The sequence below is a fragment of the Tamandua tetradactyla genome, chromosome 25 (assembly GCF_023851605.1).
Source record: "Tamandua tetradactyla isolate mTamTet1 chromosome 25, mTamTet1.pri, whole genome shotgun sequence".
NCBI classification, from domain to species: domain Eukaryota; kingdom Metazoa; phylum Chordata; class Mammalia; order Pilosa; family Myrmecophagidae; genus Tamandua; species Tamandua tetradactyla.
In genome coordinates this window covers 30,691,695-30,713,527 of record NC_135351.1, presented here as the reverse complement: position 1 = coordinate 30,713,527, position 21,833 = coordinate 30,691,695, and the positions used below count along the sequence as shown (strand labels likewise).

Sequence of the window (21,833 nt, the reverse complement as noted above, 5' to 3'; positions counted from 1 at the left end):
TATAGGACTCCAATAAACCAATCAAGACCCACCCAAATGGGTGGAGACATGTCGTCCCCTAATCCAGTTTAGCAACCATTCTTGACTAAATCACATCATCCAGGGAGATGATCTGATTACAGTTTGAAACATACAGTATTGTCTACCTTTATTAAATGATATTTTGATTAAAACATGGCTTTTCTAGGGGACATACTTCCTTTCAAACCAGCACACCCTCAAAACACAGACAAGTGAACTGTCAGGACGATACCTGATTTCTGGGTTTCTAATAAGGAAGAGGGCTCTTCAAGAAAGAGGGTGTTTCTCCTAAAGGAAAGGAAGGTTTATCAAGCATTTATTTACTATTTTCAGGAACTTTGCTAGAAACTTGATATCATTGACTTTAATCCTCACCTCTGCCCTATGAACTGGGAATTAACATCTGCATTTTATAAATGAGGAAACTGAGGTTCAGATACAGTCCATAAAAAAGCCACAATGAGAACTGGCTCAGACGGTCCTCGGACTCCAGGTGCATGCGCTTTTTCTCGTTTAAAGACGCCAGGCTACTCTTCTCTTAACTTTAAAGTAGTCAGAATTTGGCTATGTGGTAAAGTTGGCATTTCAAATAAGTGAAGGAGAAGATGGATTATCCGATAAATGGTGTTAGGAAAACTGGGTATCCGAGTGGGAAAAACAACAACAACAATGCATATTTGGATCCATGCCTGACATACTGCAAGAAAAAAAAAATTCTAACTGGACAGAAAATTTACATATAAGAAATTAAAACATTTTAGAAGAAATCATACAGAGGTTATTGTTGTTTGTCTGTTGATTGGTTTGTTTGCTTGTTTGTTTTTAATGCTCTTGGAGAGTAAAGACAGGAAATCCGAAGCCACAAAAGAAATATTTTAAAAATTTGTCTACTTAAGTAGACAACAATTTTGTGCATGGCAAAAATAAAAAATGTCATTAGCAAAATTAAAGCAGAAGACCAGAGAGTAGAGGGCTTCTTGCAACAACCATTAGCATAAGCCAATGGATCAAGAGTGAGAAAAAGCTAGAAAAGAATCTGATAAATGCTTGAGGAAATTGAAATGATAAAAAATTTCAAACATTGAACAAATGTGGGAAGTAACAGAGAAATGAAATAATATTTTATAAATAAATATACTCTTCTATACCAGGTATTTTTCAACTCCTTCACAATGTCCTCTTTTTATGGCAAATATTTTGTAGTTCCCTCTTTATTATCCTAAAGTGATCTTCCTACTTTATAAAAAAGTCTTAACTTTCACTTTTAAGTAATACAACTATAGATAAAGTCATACGATTTGAAAAATAAAAATCAACATAATGCTCAAACTTAATTTCAGAAAATAAATGAAAGTTAGAAGAGAATGCTTGTTAGAAAATAATTGAAAGTAATTTTAAATAAAATAACGTGTATTTGAAATATAAATTCTCAAACATGACCTAGAACGCCATATATATATATAGTGATAAACTTGGTAACTTGGAGGCCACATTGAAGAATGAGAAGAGATGGGGAAAGTGACTTCTTAGTTGCAAACTCTTGGGAGTGATGAGAACAGGTGGTTGGAAGAGATAAGAGTAGTATTTTTTTAAAATTTATTTATTAATTAAAAAAAAAGAAATAAAATAAGACAACATACATAATCAGTAATTCACAATATCATCACTTAGTTGCATATTCATCATTTCTTAGAACATTTGCATTAATTCAGAAAAAGAAATAAAACGAACACAGGAAAGAAAAAAAAAAGATTATACCCTTACCCCTTGCTTTCATTGATCACTAGCATTTTAAACTAAATGTATTTTGACATTTGTTCCCCCTATTATTGATTTTTATTCCATATGTTCTACTCCTTTGTTGACAAGGTAGATAAAAGGAGCATCAGACACAAGGTTTTCACAATCACACAGTCACATTGTGACAGCTGTATCATTATTCAATCATCCTCAAGAAACATGGCTACTGGAACACAGCTCTACATTTTCAGGCAGTTCCCTCCAGCCTCTCCACTACATCTTGAATAACAAGGGGATATCTACTTAATGCATAAGAATAACCTCCAGGATAACCTCTCAACTCTGTTTGGAATCTCTCAGCCATTGACACTTTGTCTCATTTCCCTCTTCCCCCTTTTGGTCGAGTAGGTTTTCTCAATCCCTTGATGGTACGTCTCAGCCCATTCTAGGGTTTTTCTCAATCCCTTGATGCTGAGTCTCTATTCATTCCAAATTCTCTGTCCCACGTTGGCAGGAAGGTCCACACCCCTGGGAGTCATGTCCCATGTAGAGAGGGGTAGGGTGGTGAGACTGCTAGTTGTGTTGGCTGAGCAGCATTTTCAAAGAAACAATTGATTTAAAGTGAAAAAATAAATGTATATCTGGGCAAAATGGTTTCCACAAGGGAATAATGGAAAATCTAATGTTAATGTTAAATGAGAGCTCTGAGGTTGATAATGAGACCGAGCTGGAAAAAAGCTCACCTTGAAAGAGCTCTAAAACGAAATGGTAATGGACAAAACCCTGTATGGACAAATGAGAAAGTCAGATCTGAGGTGAAACAATCAGCTGATTCTTAGGGTAGGTAGAAAAGAAAATAAATTCAAATTGGAAATTAAGGTGGTGTTGTGATAAAATTACCCAGTCTTTTGGGCTGATCCCAGCATAGTTACACAATAATGCAGCTCTGTTTTTTAAAAAAATATTGTAGATTTAGAAAATAACAGCTGTAGTTAAAATCTTACATAGCAATTACTATGTGCCAGGCACTGTTTATGTGTTTTACATGAACAATTATATTTAAACACACCTAATATAGGAAGTGGGTACTAGGAGCATGCTCATTTTGCAGATAAAAAACTGAGGACAGAGTTCAGAGTCAGCATGCTAATAGTATAATTCTAGAGAATTTCCTTTTAACTGTCTCTCTACATTGCTTCATAAAAACATAGTCATCATTTTCCAGTAGATGACTATGGTCAGAGGCATCTTTCTATTCAAATAACCAAATGCACAGCATCCTGATTTATACTTGAGGATGTTAATTGTACCATTTTCAATTGATACTTCTTTCCTCATCAGTAAATGGACTGTGGGTCTGAGAACTCCAAGCCTGGATAAGGAACTTTGAGGATCACTCACTTCCATTAAACTTTTGTAGCAGGGAGATACTTTCTAGGGATTCTACATTAATTACTTAGTAATTTATTTCCTTTTATTTATTTTCCCAATAAGGAAAGAGGTATATTGAACGCAGACACCTAAGAAATTGATCAATTCTTTTTTCTTTCTTAAGATTTTTTTTTCTACATTGTACAAGTATATAGGAGCTCATTGTAGAACATGGAAAAAAAAAAAAAAACCATGGCCCATAAGTCCACCATTTAAAGTGAATCACTATTTAGCACATTTGTTGAATATCTTTCTAGATATGTCTATACACATGCTCGTTGAGTTTACCTTTTTAAGACTTTATTTTGACATGATGTTGAACATATGAAAGTGCAAAAATAATAACTAGGGTCCCTGTATACTTGTCTTCTAATTTCACCAATTGAGCAATATGAAGACATTATTTTTTCTTCATTTGTTTGGGCTCTCTTTCTTCCTTCATATATAGTTGATTTTTTCCTGAATAATTTTGGGGTTAGTTGCAGACAATGTGTGAACATTAAAAAAAAAGAGAGATCTTATTCATGAATACATTTTTTTATTATTATCTTTATTAGTATTTGTATTACATCGTGCTTGGAAGGGAAAGCAAGGGCACCATGGGCTTCAACTTTTCTTTCAAGCTGCATTTTCTTGATCCTTTACTCAGCCAGCTACTGCAACTTTTTAACTGTTTTCCAGAATTTTGAGGTAGATGACTTTGCAGCTTGTGCTGATTGTTCAAAGATTCTGTTAGGGAATGCCTTGCACCACCATCTTGGTCACATGTACACATCTTTTGTGCCCTAACTTGTCCGTTTAATATTTCCTTCACATATTTTCATATGGGGCAACATACTGTCATATTGAATATTGAAAGAGATCAATAAATATTTGTTGGAATTATACATAATTCCCAGTGATTATAGAGCAGCTTGGGAATCCTGCTTCAGAGCTCTTTGAATATTAAACGTCTTTAAAAAGAAAGACTTTTGTTAACATTACAAAGAAAAAAATTAAGGCTATCATCTCCAGCCACCACTACCCAGGGTTGGAAAAAGCCTATACTTTGTACAATGAGTAGGAAGTTTGCCCACTCAACTCCCGGCTGACGAGACAAACTCATTTGAAAATTATTGTGCATAATTGAAAGTGCAACTTGAAATATCGAAAACATACTAAGAAAAAATTAAAAGTGCAAAGCAATGAGTAAATATAGCTATATTTTATGTGGAAAAGAAGAAAAATAAGAATCAATATAAATGTTTACATGTATATGCATACAGATAGTCACGAAGGATGTATCAGAAATTAAGGCCTATGTGAGATGTCCGGGAGAACTGGGCTGGTGGAGGATAAGTACGAATCAGAAACTTTTTGATGTATCATTTTATAATTTCTGCTTTTTGAACCATGTGAATATATTATTTATGCAAAAAACTAAGAAAACATTTCAATTATATATATTTTTTAGAATAAGTGTTCAATATTTTAAAAATCTTAAAACATGAAGTCATTCTTGCTGTCAAAGAGTTTGAAAATTTTTCTTACTCATTTTTTAAATCTTGTTTTCTCTTAGACTGAACTGAAGAAAGCAGAATGACTTAGAGTGAAATGATATGAAGAGTGGGTAGTTTTACATTTGTTTTCAGAGGCAGCAACCGAAAAATCCCATTTCCCCCCCTCCAAGGAAGTTTCCTACTGGGAGATAAAAGGTGCCAGGGGGGAATAGGGCAGTGCCCAGAGGGGAGGGAAGGTACGAGGCGAAGGAAAACGAAACACTGCAACCTCGAGTAGAACGCAGTTGACTCAGTCCAGCTAACTTTCTGCTCGCTTGCTAGCGGGGAAACTTGATCGTTCGACCCAATTCCGAAACATGTTCTCTGCGTCAAGTTCAGATTTTGCTTTTTAAGTAAGCAGAAGAGAACAGACAAGTCTGGGTTGCTTTCGGTCTGCGGGAACAAAACACCCACTCCGACTTGGCCCGTACGGGGATCGAACCCGCGACCTTGGCGTTATTAGCACCACGCTCTAACCAACTGAGCTAACCGGCCAGTCGTTACAAATGTCCTCTTGTGAATTTTAAAATATGCTTCAAATAACATTGCTTTCTTGAACTTTATTTTACAAAGAAGAGAAAATTCTTTCCACTCTTCCTCCTACCCTTCCACGCCACTTTAAAAAGAAAAAGCAAAGGAAAAGGTTTCACATTCGTGCTGAATGAACTCTGCCTCTTGAGCGGAAACGTATTCTTCCTCAAACCTGCAATTCTGACCCGATAAAATTCAGATCATGTCCCCTCAGCTTCCTTTCTCCTTCCGGGAAGAGGCCCAGGGCGAGGTCGCGGTGAGCCATCTCGGAACTGGTCCGGAGCCGCCCAGGGCTTCGGAGGACTCTGGTGATCCGCGACACCGCGACCCAAATCCCACCCACCCGGCGCGCAGCGGCGGAAATCCCTCTCGCAAACTCGGACCCTCCCGGTCCTGGGGAAGAACCGAGACCCCAAATCAACGTGAAGGGGAAGTCGGGGACAGCCGGGTCCGCAGTCAGGGCTGTGATCTGGACCAGGGAGAAAGGTCGGGATCTGCTAGGCGCCGAGGCTCAGGTCCCGCAACTTCGAGGACCGAGGCGGGAACCCCTGCGGCTGCGAGGTGCCCCTCCCAGCGCCGGCGGGATCCACCTCCAGGCACATGTCACCCAGGGAGGGTCAGAAGAGCAGCTTCTTCCTCATGCCCCTCTGCTCTTTCGCTAGATTCTACTTTTCCCCTCCTCTCCCCCATGACCGTTTTGCTAGCCAGCAGTAATATTTTCGAAAGTTAATTGGCCTAAATACATTTTAAAAGACTTCCTTATGCTCTCTCGCTCCATTAATAAGCATAGGTGTGCATATATCTCTGTATTATCTAGTCTACTTTGGGATGAACACTAGTAGTATATGAAATATTTAAAACTTGATAGGTACATTCCCCACCCCCACCCCCGGAAGTAGGAGAATTATATACTTCGTCTAGCCAAATTTGTCCTTTGTTTCTTGATTTTCCATTTCAATTCTTTGCTTTTAATATCATAGATTATTAATTATTTTCTGGTCTTCAGCATCTTCTACAAACTTTGTAACATCTTTTGTATCAACTAGTAGGTGTCTTCATTTAGTTCTGTGGCAAAAATGCTGAAAGTTTGTAGAGCATGTACCATCATCATCATCATCATCATCATCGTTATCATTGTTATGACATGATATGGTAAATGATCTTGGAACGCCTGGGCCACATTTCAGACTTACTTTGATATCTAGAGACCAAAGTAGACACGGTCATTTGTTTTTCTTCCAGGCCAGTTACCCTGGAAACGGACGCTGAGATGGAGACTTGTGGGCAGGAGGTTTGTTGGGAATGCTCTCAGAATCAACGCCTGGGAGGGGTGAGGGAGGCGGGGAGGAGGCAGAGGTTGAACTGGGATGCAGTTGCGACAGAGCCCTCAGCCAATCTCACGGAGACGTCTGAACCTGAAATGGCCCATCAGAAGTGCTGTAGCATGAGGCATGGAGCCAGGTCTTTGTATTTCTCGACCAATCAGAGAATCAGTCATTGCGTTTCAGCTGTCCCCAGATGCTGCATGTGGCCTTGAATACAGAAACTCCTTTCCACTGCTGGGCAGTACCCAGAGAGGGGCTCAGCTGTGGGCCCTCAGCAGCCAACATTCCTGCAGGTGACGATTGAGCATCTGCCACACGGGAGGGAGGATAAGGGGAGATCTGGTAGGTGCACACGAGATCCAATTTCTTTCAGCAGCCATGTGCTAGACTGTACTAACCTTTGACCAGAAATTCCAGCTTCTCCATAACAATAGAGAAGAGAACCTTTCTGAATGATACGAGAAGGTCAGAAAGAGAGGGGGAAAAAGAAGTAGGGATATAGAAAATGAACTATGGCTATTAACCAATCAACTTGACTATTTGTAAAACACCACAACCAACTATTGCAGAGTACAGATTATTTTCAAATGCACATGGGAAAAGCACAATAGGTCCATAAACAAGTCTCAATAAATGATAAAGGCTTAAAACCATAAATAATGTTTCCTAACTACAATTAAACTAGAAGTCAAGAACAAAGAGGGAGCTAGAAAATTCCCAGGTGTTGGGAAATTTAAGCATCACATGTTTAACTAACTCAAGTCAAAGAAAAGTACAATGGAAATTAGAAAATGCTTTGAACTGAAAGAGCAAAAATACAACATACTAAAAGCTAAGCTATTGCTTCAAGGGAAATTTATGGGTGTAAATGCATATATTTGAAAAAGAAGAAAAGTTCAAGATTGTCTCAGGAAAAGCGGGTGGGAGGCAGTCTTTCCTTAGTGAGGCCAAGCTTCTGTGGACCCCTAAACTGTCTTCCCTGTCCAATCTTCCACAGCAAGCTCTTAACATAATCTAAAACCAGAGAGCTCAGAAATGGAGTAGGTAGAGGAGTAAAAGGTATTACCCGGGAATTGTAGCCTCAGTGGTTGAATGATGGTTGTCCATCATTTCTTTTTTCTCATGTCCAACTAAGCAGAGCTATTAGTTTTGGTTTAGAAACATCATTTTGAAGAAGTACACATGTACACATTCAGAAAAGTGCTTGGACATACTTACACTAAAGTGTGAACAGTGATAATTTCCCTCCTAGACAAGTAGGATTATGCATGGTTTCTGGGTTGTTGTTTTCCAAACTTCTGCTTGCTTTTTTGGTATTTTCTAGTTTTTATGAACAGAGCATGTATTACTTTGGTGCTAAACAACAAAAATACCTCATTATAAAATGTATTTTGAAACACTTCTTATGTTGGTTCAATTTCCCTTAGGAGGTTGGGAGGATAAAGGTCAGGTAGAGTCAAGAACCTGTGTCTTCTGCATCTCTCATAACATCACAGCCATCACTATGTGTTTGTAGGTATAGTCCTGAGTTTTATTGGGCAAACTAAAATTTTTGAGACCCTTAGACAAAATTTAAAATCTTTCTTTCCCTTGAGATAAATAACAATGGCCTGCTTTGCTAAGAAGAAAACTAACTCTTTTTTGCACTTACATTATGCCAGGCATTTTGCATAATCTCAGTAAACCTCACAACAAATTTCATTGTCTCAACAAATTTTGTGAGGAGGCATTTGTATTCCCACATTACAAATGTGAAAATAGAGAAACAGCATTAGCATAATGCTATGAAAGGCTCAGGAAATGAAATGACTGCCTGTTCCCTGTGCTGTACCAGGCTGTCTATGTCAAGTGTCCATGGCTTAATACTTGTCTTCTCTTACACCATGGGATGGAATTGCAGGCTTCCACATTAGAACACGAGAGAGGGATTTAATTAGAATCTGTGACATTCCCCTGATATCCCCTCTGCCTGAATAAACAAATAAAAGGAGAGATTGTGCTGAGGCATTGTTAGGCATAGGGAATGTAATGGATCTCCCAACTTCACTTGGGCCCTGCCCCGCCACCAGAGCTTGCAGTCTAAAATCAAGTGGCGTAGTTGACCTTGGAACAATTTTCCAGGGCGCAGAGACCGCCATCTAAAGCCAGGCCCTTGTATTCATGCTTGCAACAGAACATTGTTTTGACTGTAACTCAGATGGCTATTTTTCTTTTTTAAAATCGCATGACTAGTCAATTACTAGCATTATTGCACTGACAGAAATATGAAATCATGTCTAAATATTATGTAGATGAATGCAACTCCTGAGCTGGCTCTGTGGCTTAGCTGGTTAAAGCGCCTGTCTAGTAAACAGGAGATCCTGGGTTCGAATCCCAGCAGGGCCTTGTGTTCTCTGGAGTTCCATGTTTTATAGCTACACCTTATATAAAATACCATTCTATGTGTTACTGCCAGAGTTGGAGACAATTTGAATTTACACCAGATAGTCCACTAATACGCAGGCCTCATAAAATTAATTTCTGAAAGCTGGGACTCTTTGTAGAGGTAAGTAGAAGTGGAAGGTGCAAAGATGTCATAAAAAGCAAACATTTGTCCTAACGTAATAAAATCAGCAGTGGATTTATATATTCTGGTATATGTGAGGTTGCTCCTTTTGATCACTTTTAACCACTTGCGATCAAGTGATGGGAGATTTAATAACTTTAGAAATGTTTTCAGGTGAGATTTAATCATTTTTGCTACCTCTGAAATACAGTTGGCACTCAATAATTTTTTAGAATGGGCCATTGAATGGCTTAAGGCTTTAAGGAACAGTAGATAGTGCCTTGAAGACTTATTTATTTGTGGTCAATGTTGCATTTTTGCTCTTTCAGTTCAAAGTATTTTCTAATTTCCATTGGTACTTTTTCTTTGACCTGAGTTATTTAGACATGTGATGCTTAAATTTCCCAACAACTGGGATTTTTCTAGTTACCTCTGTTACTGACTACTAGTGTAATTGTAGTCAGGAAACATATTCTTTATGATTTAAGCCTTTACTATTTATTGAGACTTGCTTTGTGGTCCTATTTTGGGGAATTTTCCACGTGCTCTTGGAAATAATGTGTATTCTGCAATAGTTGGTTGTGGTATTTTACAAAGGCCAATCAAGTCAAGTTAATTGGTTAATAGGCATAGTTCAAGTCTTCTAAATCACTAATTTTCTATGTCTGTCTCTCTTTTTCATTTCTGACAGCTTCTCTTAACAGTTATTGAGAGGCCTTTAAAACACCAACCATAATTTTGGATTTCTCTATTTCTTGCTTTAGTTCTTTTGGTTTTGCTTCGTATAAGAATTAGTATGTCTTCCTTGAGAATTAAACATTTTAAGGTTATGAAATATTCCTCTTTTTCTCTGCTATTACTTTTTGCCTTAAAATTTACTTTGCCACTTACTGATATATCCACACCAGTTTCTTATGGTTAGTGTTTCCTTTCAACCTGTGTTCTTATTTTAAAGACATGTCTCTTAAAAACCCTAGAATGAGCTGATACTCAGCATCAACGGATTGAGAAAAATCTTCTTGACCAAAAGGGGTAAGAGTGAAATGAGACAAAGTGTCAATTGCTGGGAGATTCCGGGCAGAGTCGAGAGGTTATTCTTATGCATTAAGTAGATATCACCTTGTTATTCAAGATGTAATGGAGAGGCTGGAGGGAACTGCCTGAAAGTGTAGAGCTGTGTTCCAGTAGCCATGTTTCTTGAGGATGATTGTATAATGATATAGCTTTCGCAATGTGACTGTGTGATTGTGAAAACCTTGTGTCTGATGCTCCTTTTATCTACCTTGTGAACAGACAAGTAGAACATATGGAATAAAAATAAATAATAGGCGGAATAAATGTTAAAATAAATTTAGTTTGAAATGCTAGTGATCAATGAAAGGGAGGGGTAGGGGGTGTGGTATGCATACATTTATTTTTCTGTTTTCATTTTATTTCTTTTTCTGAATAGATGTAAATGTTCCAAGAAATGATCGTGCTGATGAATGTGCAACTATGTGATGATATTGTGAATTACTGATTATATATGTAGAACAGAATGATCAAAAGAGGAATGTTTGCATTTGTTACGTGTTTTTGGTATTTAAAAAAATAAAATTAAAAAATTAGAAAAAAACATGTCTCAAGTTCTGATACCTGTGACAGCGTGGATGAACCTTGAAAATTTCATGTTGAGTGAAATAAGCAAGACACAAAAAGACAAATATTGTAGGACCTCCATGATTATGAAATAATTGGAATAAGCAAACTAATAGAGTCAGAATCTAGAATTGATTCTTTGCCGGAGTCCTATTCTGATTTCAGTTATTAATTTTGTATTGCTTTTGTTTTTCCTTCATGTAACATTGATGAAGGATCCCAGAATATAACATAAGGTATAATAAACATTAATTTTGTGCATTCTTTGGTATTTTTTTTGTTAACTATAAAGTTTGCAACAAATTTATGTGTTTCATTCAAATCAGTGATCTATGTTTGGTGTGATTTCCTTAACATAATTATGGATTTTTAAAAAAACTAACATCATAATTACATACTTAAGTAGAATTAGAATGTCTGTTTTTATATCTTTGTGTTGTATTTTAACACCTTGTATTACTTGGGTTATTTTGTTTTGATTAAAAATGTCCCATTCATATTAAGAGATAGTGTACAAAACTATAGATAAAACGTGTACAGTAAGTTTTCCTTCAGAAAACTAGATTTGTCCTTTTATTCCTGTGTCTCGGTAGAAGAAATATATACCTCTTGTTATAAAGCAGTCTCTATTGTGTCTTCTCATGTAGTGTTTCCCATGTGAACATCAAAAGTTTGGAGCATTAGTTTGATTATTACATTTTTTAAAACTTTAAACAAATTGAAAAGGCTGCATTAAAAAACTATATTTGTGAATGTTTTTAAAAGGGAAAATTTAAGGTTGCATATATACTACTAAAATAAAAGTTAAAAACAAAACAAAACATAGACTGTTCCACACGGTGTACCTTATGGTAAATGATGGACTATAGTTAGTAGTACAATTATTAAAATGTTCTTTCATGAACTGTAACAAATGTACAACACTAATGTAAGGTATTAATAATAGGTTGTTATATGGGAACTCTGTATTTTATGCTTGATTTTTCTGTAAATCTACAACTTTTGTAATAAAAAACATTAAACAAAAATAATGTATTTCTTGTAAACAAGGTACAAATACTTCCTATTTTGTTTTTAAATTTATGTTACTGTTCTGCCTAACAATCTCTGCCTTTTAATTATAGTGTTTGTTTCATTTACATTTTTTAAACTTTTTTATTAATTAAAAAAAATTAACAAACAAAACATTAAGATATCATTCCATTCTACATATACAATCAGTAATTCTTAATATCATCACATAGTTGCATATTCATCATTTCTTAGAACATTTGCATCGATTTAGAAAAAGAAATAAAAATAAAACAGAAAAAGAAATAAAACGATGACAGAGAAAAAAAGATTATACATACCCCCAAAACACACACACACATATATATTTTAATTAGAGAAACTGTAGGTTTACAGAACTATCATGCATAAATGTAGAGTTCCAATATACTCCCCACTATTAACATCCTGGATTAGTGTGATACATTTGTTTCTACTGATGAAAGAAGATTTAATAATTGTACCACTGATTACAGTTCATGGTGTGTATTAGAATTACTGTGTTTTACAGTCCTACGACAATAATTTTTTCCCATTGAGCTTCTTAATCTTCCATTAAGATTTTTTGCACTTTAAATTCATATAAATTACACCCTGACTACAATAGCAACTAAAATACTGTCACTGGATGACTTCTACGTTCCAAGAATTAAAGATTAGCCTCCAGTTGCTACAGTCTCTCTCATCACATTCAGATTAAAATAAAATTTCCCTCTTTGGAAGGTACATCCCTTCCTCTCTGATCTTGTCCATGCATTCCCATTTGATCTAATTTTTCCCAGTTCCTTCTTAAAATCTTTGAATTTCCCCCAAGAACCACGATCACTCCATTTCCTTCACAAAGGCAAAATCCCCTCTCCCCTAACTTTTTTACAACCATCGTTCTTCTTTTCATCAATATGTCTCAGATGTGGTGTCATTTTCTCTAAGAAGCTTTTCTTGATGAGACCCAGTGTGGGGCTGTTCTGAATAGGTTGCTGTAAACATTATAGCAGACATATTTGGTGAACGCCTCTCTGCCGTAAATATCAGTCATCGGTATGTGACATTGTTGAATTTAGTAAGTGGAAAATGTGAGGAAAAGAACATTTCAGTCAGAAGGGTGTTGAAAATAGATTGTAATTCATATTTTAAAACTTTAACTTGTGTGTGAGACTAAGACAAAAATTTATTTGGTATAAAATTTATATTTTGGCTAGTGTACTTTCTAATGTAACTTATGTGAACAGTTTAAAAAAAAAAGGCGACCAATCCTAGGGCATCAAGCAATATCTATTTCTATCTGCAGAGGGAGCAAACTGCCGGCAGGCGTTTCCGTAGTGTAGTGGTTATCACGTTCGCCTAACACGCGAAAGGTCCCCGGTTCGAAACCGGGCGGAAACACACCGTTTGACTTCTCTATTATAGTCGTTTTGTTGTCCAGGATTTAAAAACTAACACAGATCTTGGCGCCCCTTTTTGTCCTACGGGACTTTAAAGTGAAAGGCTACCCTACCCGCATCCGCGCCGGGGCGAGGCCAAGACCGCGTCCTTTCCTGCCCAGCGCGGGTGGGGCCGCTCCCTCGAAGTTCCGGGAGCGCGCGGCGGCTTGCGGGTTTTCAGCAAAGTGATTTTTCAATTAACTCTTAGGAATGAAAAGGGCTACCCTGGGAAACTGAGCGGCGATAGCCATAGAATGTGTGGGCTAAAGAACCAACAGTCGTCTCTGCAATTATTATTGCGTGGCTACTGTTTCTATACAAATATTTACAGAAATCAGGCGTGGAGGAAGAGAAAGAGTTGCGAGGAGACGAGGTGGCTGGAGGGATGAAGAAGAGATTGTTGTGCTCATAAACTGCTTGGTGTGTCTGTCCTGGGCATAGCACGCACTTTTGATCTTCGTCATCGCCCTTTTTTCCCTGGCCCCCATCGTCCCGGGGCTCTAGACTGGGACTTGATTCTCTGCAGGACTTGATCTTAGACTCATTAACTTGAGTGCGCTCCCGCGCAGCGGGCAATGCGGGCTGCGCCTCTGCGGGCAGACGGGAGCGCCCTGGGAGCTGGGCAGTGCCGCGCCGGGGGCAGGGCTGATCCGGGTGCTCACTCGCTGTGGGGAGCCGCTTTTTCACTGGGATCCTCGAGAATTCCTCCCCGGACTCCCCTCTGGCCCGCAGCTCTGCTCCAAGTGGGCGTCAGCGCGTAGAGACCTTCCCGAGAGGAAGGAAGGATCCGATCATTGCTGAAAATCAGTTTAGAGCTTAACTTTTAAGGATTTAAAAGTTTGATGATGACTTGTTAGTGCGTGTTTCGTTACATATTATCCTTTAACCACGAACTTTGTGAAGACAGTTTGGAGGAAACTCCCCATTTTCTAACCCACGTTCAAGGAAATTAGTTCATCACCTTGACGCCTAGTGTTAAATCTCAGTTAACATCCTCACGTGCAGTGACGGTAACCGAGCCTGGGATCTCCAGATGCGGAGTTCGCGGTCAGAATTTGCCAAAATCCCCCCAGGCCACTAAGGCCACCCGTGATCCTTCCTAGAGTGTGAATCCTCTCAGACTTGTAGAAGGAAATTTAACTTGCTTTTCCTTAAAGGTCGTGTCTCACCATACCTGTCCGGGTATTTTGACGGAATAAAAGGAAGGGGAGGCAGAAACCAGCATTTTGAGTCTAATATATGCTACACCTTTAATAGATGTTATATTCTCAATGCTCATTACAACTGTCGGAAATGCCCTCCCTGCATGTCCGAAGCTCCAGAGCTTCACCTGCAGGTCACAGCTTGCTGTCTTTCGCAGTCGTGCTGGGTAGTCGGCACCTCGGTGTGCTCAGCCTCTCTGCACACGCGAGACCCCCGCAAACTGAGAAGCTCTGTGCTTGTCTCTTTGCCTAGTTATCGCTTGCTCATGCTTAGATCTCAGCTAAGTTATTTTCAGCTGAATTGTTACTTCCTCTAGGAAGACTTTCTTGAATTACTCGTCATATCTTGTGCTCTCTTTCCTTGTACACTTTATATTCATTAGTGTGATAACTTGTTTAATGTCTGTCTTTGGAATGCAGGTTGTATGAGAGTGGGGAGCAATGTCTGTTCTTGCTCATCAGTGAATCACACTAATCTTGCACAGTGCCTCTTACACAACACTCAGTGGATATTGGTGAATATAAAACTGAACCCTTCTCATGATCTTCCAAGAAAGTGTGTTATCTTCCCAATTTCTAGTTGAGATACTGAAGCTTGTAGTGACCGCCTATTTTGCCTATTTGTGTGGAGTGAATACATAAGTTATGATTCAAACACGGCTATGTCTGACTCTACAGGACATGCAGATTCTTTAATCCACCATTGGGCACTAGCATGCCTTTTTCAAAGCCCCCAAAAGATTTCCATGTCATGTTGTTGAAACTAATAATGAGAAAGAAATAGCTAGAATAAGGATAACAACAATAGTAGTAGCTACCATTTATTACTAGCAGTTAAAGCACATATTTGGATGATTTTTAACATATAAATTTAAAAAGCAAACCTGAAGAGTATGGTGCTATTGTTATTTAAAATAGTTTGCCTGCTTTATGGATGCATAAGTGGAGAGGTTGAATAACATGCAAAAGAGTAAGTGAAAATTAAGACACTATCGTGTCCCAGGAGCTTCTGGTTTTAAGGGAGAGGTAAGTACACAAATGACAAAAAGTCGCAAATGCAAAAATGGAGGCAAAACCTGCTATGGGAGCCTTAAAGATGGAGAGAGACATAAAGACCCTAAGGGGAATTCTTATGAGCAGAAGGCCAGAGTCTCCATGAGTCACTGGGGAGGTGGCATGGGATTAAAGACAGATTTGAAGGAAAATCTCTTGAAGATGAAGGAGATCACCATTAGCTGACTGGAGAGCTTGTGTCAATCACTTTCTCACTTGTCTACCTATCTGGGTGGAAAGGGCAGCAAAGATCTCATGAGTCTGCAGCAGACTGGGGAAGTTCACTCTGTAGGGAGGTTTCCCACTGTGCAATGGTTAGCTAGTAGTTAATGCCCCAAGGAGTCACTGGTTTTATTTTCTACTAGATATTGAGTTCTAGTACAGAAGGAACCATATCTGTTTTGCCTGCATCGTATACAGGGCCCAGCACAATATAAGGTATGCAGCAAACATACATTGCAAGTGGAGAAAGTTCTACTGCCTTGCTGGTGTGAGGAATCCGGTAGAGTTTTGCTTGTATGTGAGGTACGTGTGCATTTGGGCACCGACCCGCAAATGAGACCCTTTCCTGGCGAAGAATTTCTTTATGGCATGGAATGTGACTCCATCTCCTCTCCCACTTTGGCAAATGACTCATATTTGTCCTTAGTTTAAAGGGCAAATGCTGCTTTGAAAGCTGTGATGGCCGAGTGGTTAAGGCGTTGGACTCGAAATCCAATGGGGGGTCCCCGCACAGGTTCAAATCCTGTTCACAGCGTTCTCCTTTTCTGTTTAGGTTCTACTTGATGCTTGCTCCAAGTTTCATACGGGAGGAATCATGGCTCTTCAAATTTACAACCAAATTCGGGAGTGTATTGTGTTATCTCTGCCTTTTCAGGTTCCATTGTGCTCTTTCATGCCTGGGCTCACGTAAACCCCTAAGTCCAGTGAGTATCCATAGCTCGCTCAAAAATGATGGTTACAAATAAGTAAATAAGTATAAAAATAAAAATATAAAATATTAAAATGATGGTTACGTGGAGAATAAGCTCATGTTATCTCAACGACAAAGAAAAATATAAAAATTCCCCTTCTGATTAAGGCATTGTCCTGAGGTCACTGGGTGATGGGAACTGTAAAGATTTAGGGTGATAATAATCCCTCATATTTGCCAGATGCTCTTAGATACGCTTTATCCGAACAAGGAAATTGCCGTACTAAGATGATACATTTTGACTCCTGACTTTGCATTTTTAAGCTCATACGAACCCTCGTTTCCCTCTCAAGGTACAAGACCCCTCTCTCATAAGCAGTTTTGCATTTTCAACTATTTGCCTACTTTGAGTAACTAAATAAATTTCAAGGCAATTACATATTTGTTGGTAAATGAGTTCCTGGTTTCTAACTTTCCTTTTCACATATGATTCTTAAGATGTGCCCTTCCAAAAACAGGTGTATTTTCATTGACTTCTTACCTCTTTGTTGTATGTAAAAAAAACATGAGCAGTGTTTCTTGAAGATAACTGTATAATGATATAGCTTTCGCAACGTGATTGTGTGATTGTGAAAACCTTGTGTCTGATGCTTCTTTTATCTACCTTATGGACAGATGTGTAAAACATATGGACTAAAAATAAATAAACAATAGGGGGAACAAATGTTAAAATAAATTTAGTAGATTGAAATGCTAGTGATCAATGAAAGGGAGGGTTAAGGAGTATGGTATGTATAAATTTGCTTTTCTGTTTTCTTTATTTCTTTTTCTGAATAGAAGCGAATGTTCTCAGAAATGATCACGATGATGAATATACAAGTATGTGATAAAAAAGAATGTTGATATTGGTTGATAATGTTCATGTTGATTGGTTTTATTAATAAAAAATTTTTAAAATCTTGTATGCCTTTATCTACTACACTAAGCTATAATATTTTCAATAAACTTCTTCATAATGAAATTTCCTCAATAAATTTCACTTAGAAAGCAAGAAGGAAAGAATATGATTAATACCTCCAGAAATGTACTTCAGAGAACTTATTTTTTTATTATTTCTAAATCCAAAATAATATCGATTGCTTGTAACTGATCCACATAAATCAATGCCCAATGGAAATTTTTTTTTTAATTTTCAACAGGAGAAATTTAATTTCACTGAAAACATGCACTTTACAAAAAGCAGTCACTGACTCAGTTTTTAAATATACTAACAATTTAAATCATTAAGAAATTTCATTTTAGACAATTTAAAGCAGTATGCAACAGTAGGTACTGAAAATCAACATCATCCAGTATTCTTTAAGAACAAATTTCTCTTATGCATGAATTTTACTCAGTGCAATTTTATTCTGATTTGAAGATGACATATATCTATTTTTTGTGAATTTGTATATTTTACAAACAATTTCAGTCTCTGTGAAATGAAAGACATTTCAGTCCAATGCAAGTACTTTCATAATGAAATTCAGGTGGAGGCAAATAAATAGACTGAAAAAATTAATAAACCGCACAAAAGTAGACATGAAAGAGATAAAACATATACACGAATGAATATTGCTTTGAGGGAAGGACAGTCATTTTATCACAAAAGTTTTCGAAGGTGAAAACAATTTACATGAACGCATGATATGCAAGCAAATCACATCAAAAGACCATGCTTTTCCAGAATCAGTATTGGTTCCAGTTTCCATCTGAACAAAGAACCAACACTTCTTTCAGCTTCAACTCTTCATGGTAATAAAATACTAATATTGAGAAGTTGTCTACAGGGATGGGGCCAGTGGCGCAATGGATAACGCGTCTGACTACGGATCAGAAGATTCTAGGTTCGACTCCTGGCTGGCTCGACCTGTCCGGTTTTTCTTCCTTAAAACTATTTTTGAGTAGTTTTTTCAAAATGATAATGAAACGCTTCTCTTGTGGTCATGAGCAAGGGAGTGAACATATGCTTCCGGAGACAGGAAGGGGCCAAGAAACCGGCTCTCAGGAGATCGGAGAACCTAAAGGAATCAGAGACAAGCAAGAAAGAGCAAACACGAGAGAGCAAATCCGAGGAGAGGCGGTAGACCCGACATGAGGCAGCTTTTGGGGGCTGCGTCTCTGGACAGCCAGGTCGGGCCCCCTTTTCCTGCGATTCCCCGGGCTCCTACCAGGCGCGCTGCGCTGGAACCAACGAAACCAGCGGCGCTGCCTCCAGTCGTCCAAGTCTGTTGGAAATTGTTGGAAATGAGAAGATTTTGGTTCGTGTAGCCTCGTATACACTCCCTTGACCGCAAGAGAAGAGTTTCGGTGACAGCAGGCAAGTGGCAACCTCACGTGGAGAGGACATTTACCTGTGAATTTGCCTGAGATACGGAAAAGCGTAAGAACCAACCCTTGGTTGCCCTCCAACCAAGCCCGGGACCAGCTGACCCTGCTTTCCTTTCTCCACTGGAACCCTTACAGCGCCAAAATAATATCGTCTCTTGAAGTCTCACTAAAAATTAACCAGACAAATCTTAACTCTTAATACTCCCCTAAAAAACACCCGCCTCGCCCCCACACGACTCCACCAATTTTCAGTAACTGCTTCCTAACACTTAACATGTTAATTAAAAAGAATAAAAGCACAGAGCAAAATTACATTTCTTCAAACCCCCATTCTGTGGTGAGAAAGGGGGAAAATGCAACTTCCCCAAGTGGAGAATTCTTGATATTCTCACAGGCAGTGGGGACAGCCAAAGCAATAGGCGGGAGCCTCCACTCTTGGCGTTTGTCCATATCCGCAAAGGATAGGCTAAGCCTACTTAAAATTAGGCCTAAGAGCCACTCCCAAGAGAACCTCTTCTGTTGCTCAGATGTGGCCTCTCTCTCTCAGCCAACACAGCAAGCAAACTCACCACCCTCCCCCTGTCTACGTGGGACTTGACTCCCAGGGGTGTAAACCTTCCTGGCAATGTGAGAAGAAATCCTAGAATGAGCTGGGACTCAGCATCAAGGGATTGAGAAAATCTTCTTGACCAAAAGGGAGAAGAGTGAAATGAGACAAAATAAAGTGCCAGTGGCTGAGAGATTTCAGAGTTGAGAGGTTATCCTGGAGGTTATTCTTAAGCATTAAGTAGATATCATCTTGTTGTTCAAGATGTAACAGAGAGGCTGGAGGGAACTGCCTGAAAATGTAGAGCTGTGTTCCAGTAGCCATGTTCTTGAAGATGATTGTATAATGATATAGCTTTCGCATTGTGACTGTGTGATTGTGAAAACCTTGTGTCTGATGTTCCTTTTATCTACCTTATCAACAGACAAGTAAAATATATGGTATAAAAATAAATAATAAGGGGAACGAATGTTAAAATAAATTTAGATTGAAATGCTAGTGGTCAATGAAAGGGAGGGGTAAGGGGTATCGTATGTATGTTTTTTTTTCTGTTTTCTTTTTATTTCTTTTTCTGAATTGATGCAAATGTTCTAAGAAATGATCATGATGATGATATACAACTATGTGATGATATTGTGAATTACTGATTGTATATGTAGAATGGAATGATCATAAGTTAAGAATGTTTGCGTTTGTTTGTTGCTTTTTTTTTAAATTTAAAAATTAAAAGCAAAACAAAAACACCCCGTTCTGAAAAGGAGAAAAATGGAAACCTAAATCTTAACTTTCAGTAGTGACGATCTTGGGCTGCAGGCGCATGAGTTGGAAACTTTGGAAATCAAACAAAGAGAATCAAATGCCGCGACCTTGGCGCCGTTAACGAGTCTAAGCAGCTTAACTAGTCGGCCGCAAACTAGTTCTGAGTTTAAGAAAGAAATAAGTTCGTCCTGTTTACCTAACAGGGGTTTCCTCTTCCCCTTCCCCTAAAAGCAATCTAAATTTAAGTCATACTCAAAGCCTTCAAGAAGAGACTTCACAATTGGAGCTGAAGGGATACAGACTGTGCAACAGGACTAGATACAAAAACTCAAAAATGGACAGCACAATACTACCTAATTGTAATGTAATTATGTTAAAACACTGAATGAAGCTGCATCTGAGCTATAGTTTTTTTTTGTTTGCTTGTTTGGTTGTTTTTTATATATATTTTTTGTATTTTTTATTTTTTTCTCTATATTATCATTTTATTTCTTTTTCTGTTGTCTTGCTATTTCTTTTTCTAAATCGATGCAAATGTACTAAGAAATGATGATCATACATCTATGTGATGATATTAAGAATTACTGATTGCATATGTAGAATGGAATGATTTCTAAATGTTGTGTTAGTTAATTTTTTTAATTAATAATAAAAAAAAGAGAGACTTCACACTATTTCAATTTTTCGGATTTGGGCCAGAAAACGTATGGAGAAATTTTTCGTTCTGTTGCTGGGCACAGCTTCTCCGTGGAGAAGGCACTTAACAGAATTTTCGGTCGTGAGTAAAATCAAATCGTCCCCTTTGTAGAGGCATGTCTGGTTCCTGGATTGCAAATTGCAGATTTCTCTTCAATGACTTGTAACGTGATGACCTACTAGTTTCCAGTTGGTTCAAAGCAGCGCCACAGCCGGACCGAGGAGACGGGGTGAGGAAGGAGCCGCGAGCCCCGCAGCCCTCGGCGAGGTGCAGACGCCCTGCAAGGTCCGAGCAGGGGCTGCCCCCCGTCTGCAAGGCAGAGTAAATCCCGCGTGTTGTGTGAGGAAGGAGGTGTGGGGACTGCAAGGCTGCGGTGCCCCCGGCTCAGTATGAAGTTCTCACCCGAAAGGAAACCCGAAAGGAAACGCTGGGTGCCGCTCAACGCTCAGATTCCGTCTGCGAAGCCCAGGCTCCCGAGCATGGGGTTGGGGAGGCCGGAATAAGAAACATGGGCTTCTCGGGCCTTGGTCAGGTGTCCGCATTCACCCCAGACAAGTGCAAGGAATCTCCTGCAGCCGCAGGAAATCTCCATTTCGGATGTTCACTTTTCCTGGGGTTGTATTATTTCTTTCGTATCTTTCGCACTTTCAAACTGACTGACGCCTAGATCTTCCACGGATATTCTAAGCTAATAGCTAAATGTATCAAGTGATGATCTTTTTTTAAGTCTAAAACCCCGATGGCGCAATGGAGAAGTGTGGGACTTCAAAAGATTGAAGGTTAGGGTTCCGCCGGGTCGGCAAAGCTTAATCTTTCCAATCTTAAATGGCTTTTGTCCTAGGTTTCAAGAACTAAAACTTCCGATTCCTCAAAAATCATGTAAAAGGAAACGATGTGATACGAGTTCTGCAGTCACACAGCCTCCCACATTGCAGTGAGCTATATTCTGGCTTTTGAGGCCTCTCCTAGTTCCAACACGCGTTTAGAGACCCTCTGTAAAGAAGTAGCCAGAGAAAGGACTTTTTATGCAATTTGAACACCAAAAGAATTAC

General features: G+C 38.6%; 5 non-coding genes across 5 annotated transcripts; 4 read left to right on the top strand and 1 right to left on the bottom strand.

The window, feature by feature from the left end:
• Positions 1 to 5,151: 5,151 nt before the first annotated feature.
• Positions 5,152 to 5,225, bottom strand: TRNAI-AAU (transfer RNA isoleucine (anticodon AAU)). The gene has a single exon. It is a non-coding gene; the product is annotated as a tRNA-Ile (tRNA).
• A 3,672-nt stretch (positions 5,226 to 8,897) lies between these two features.
• On the top strand, positions 8,898 to 8,971 carry TRNAT-AGU (transfer RNA threonine (anticodon AGU)). The gene has a single exon. It is a non-coding gene; the product is annotated as a tRNA-Thr (tRNA).
• Positions 8,972 to 13,129: 4,158 nt separating this feature from the next.
• On the top strand, positions 13,130 to 13,202 carry TRNAV-AAC (transfer RNA valine (anticodon AAC)). The gene has a single exon. It is a non-coding gene; the product is annotated as a tRNA-Val (tRNA).
• A 2,968-nt stretch (positions 13,203 to 16,170) lies between these two features.
• On the top strand, positions 16,171 to 16,252 carry TRNAS-CGA (transfer RNA serine (anticodon CGA)). The gene has a single exon. It is a non-coding gene; the product is annotated as a tRNA-Ser (tRNA).
• Positions 16,253 to 18,242: 1,990 nt separating this feature from the next.
• Positions 18,243 to 18,315, top strand: TRNAR-ACG (transfer RNA arginine (anticodon ACG)). The gene has a single exon. It is a non-coding gene; the product is annotated as a tRNA-Arg (tRNA).
• Positions 18,316 to 21,833: the final 3,518 nt, after the last annotated feature.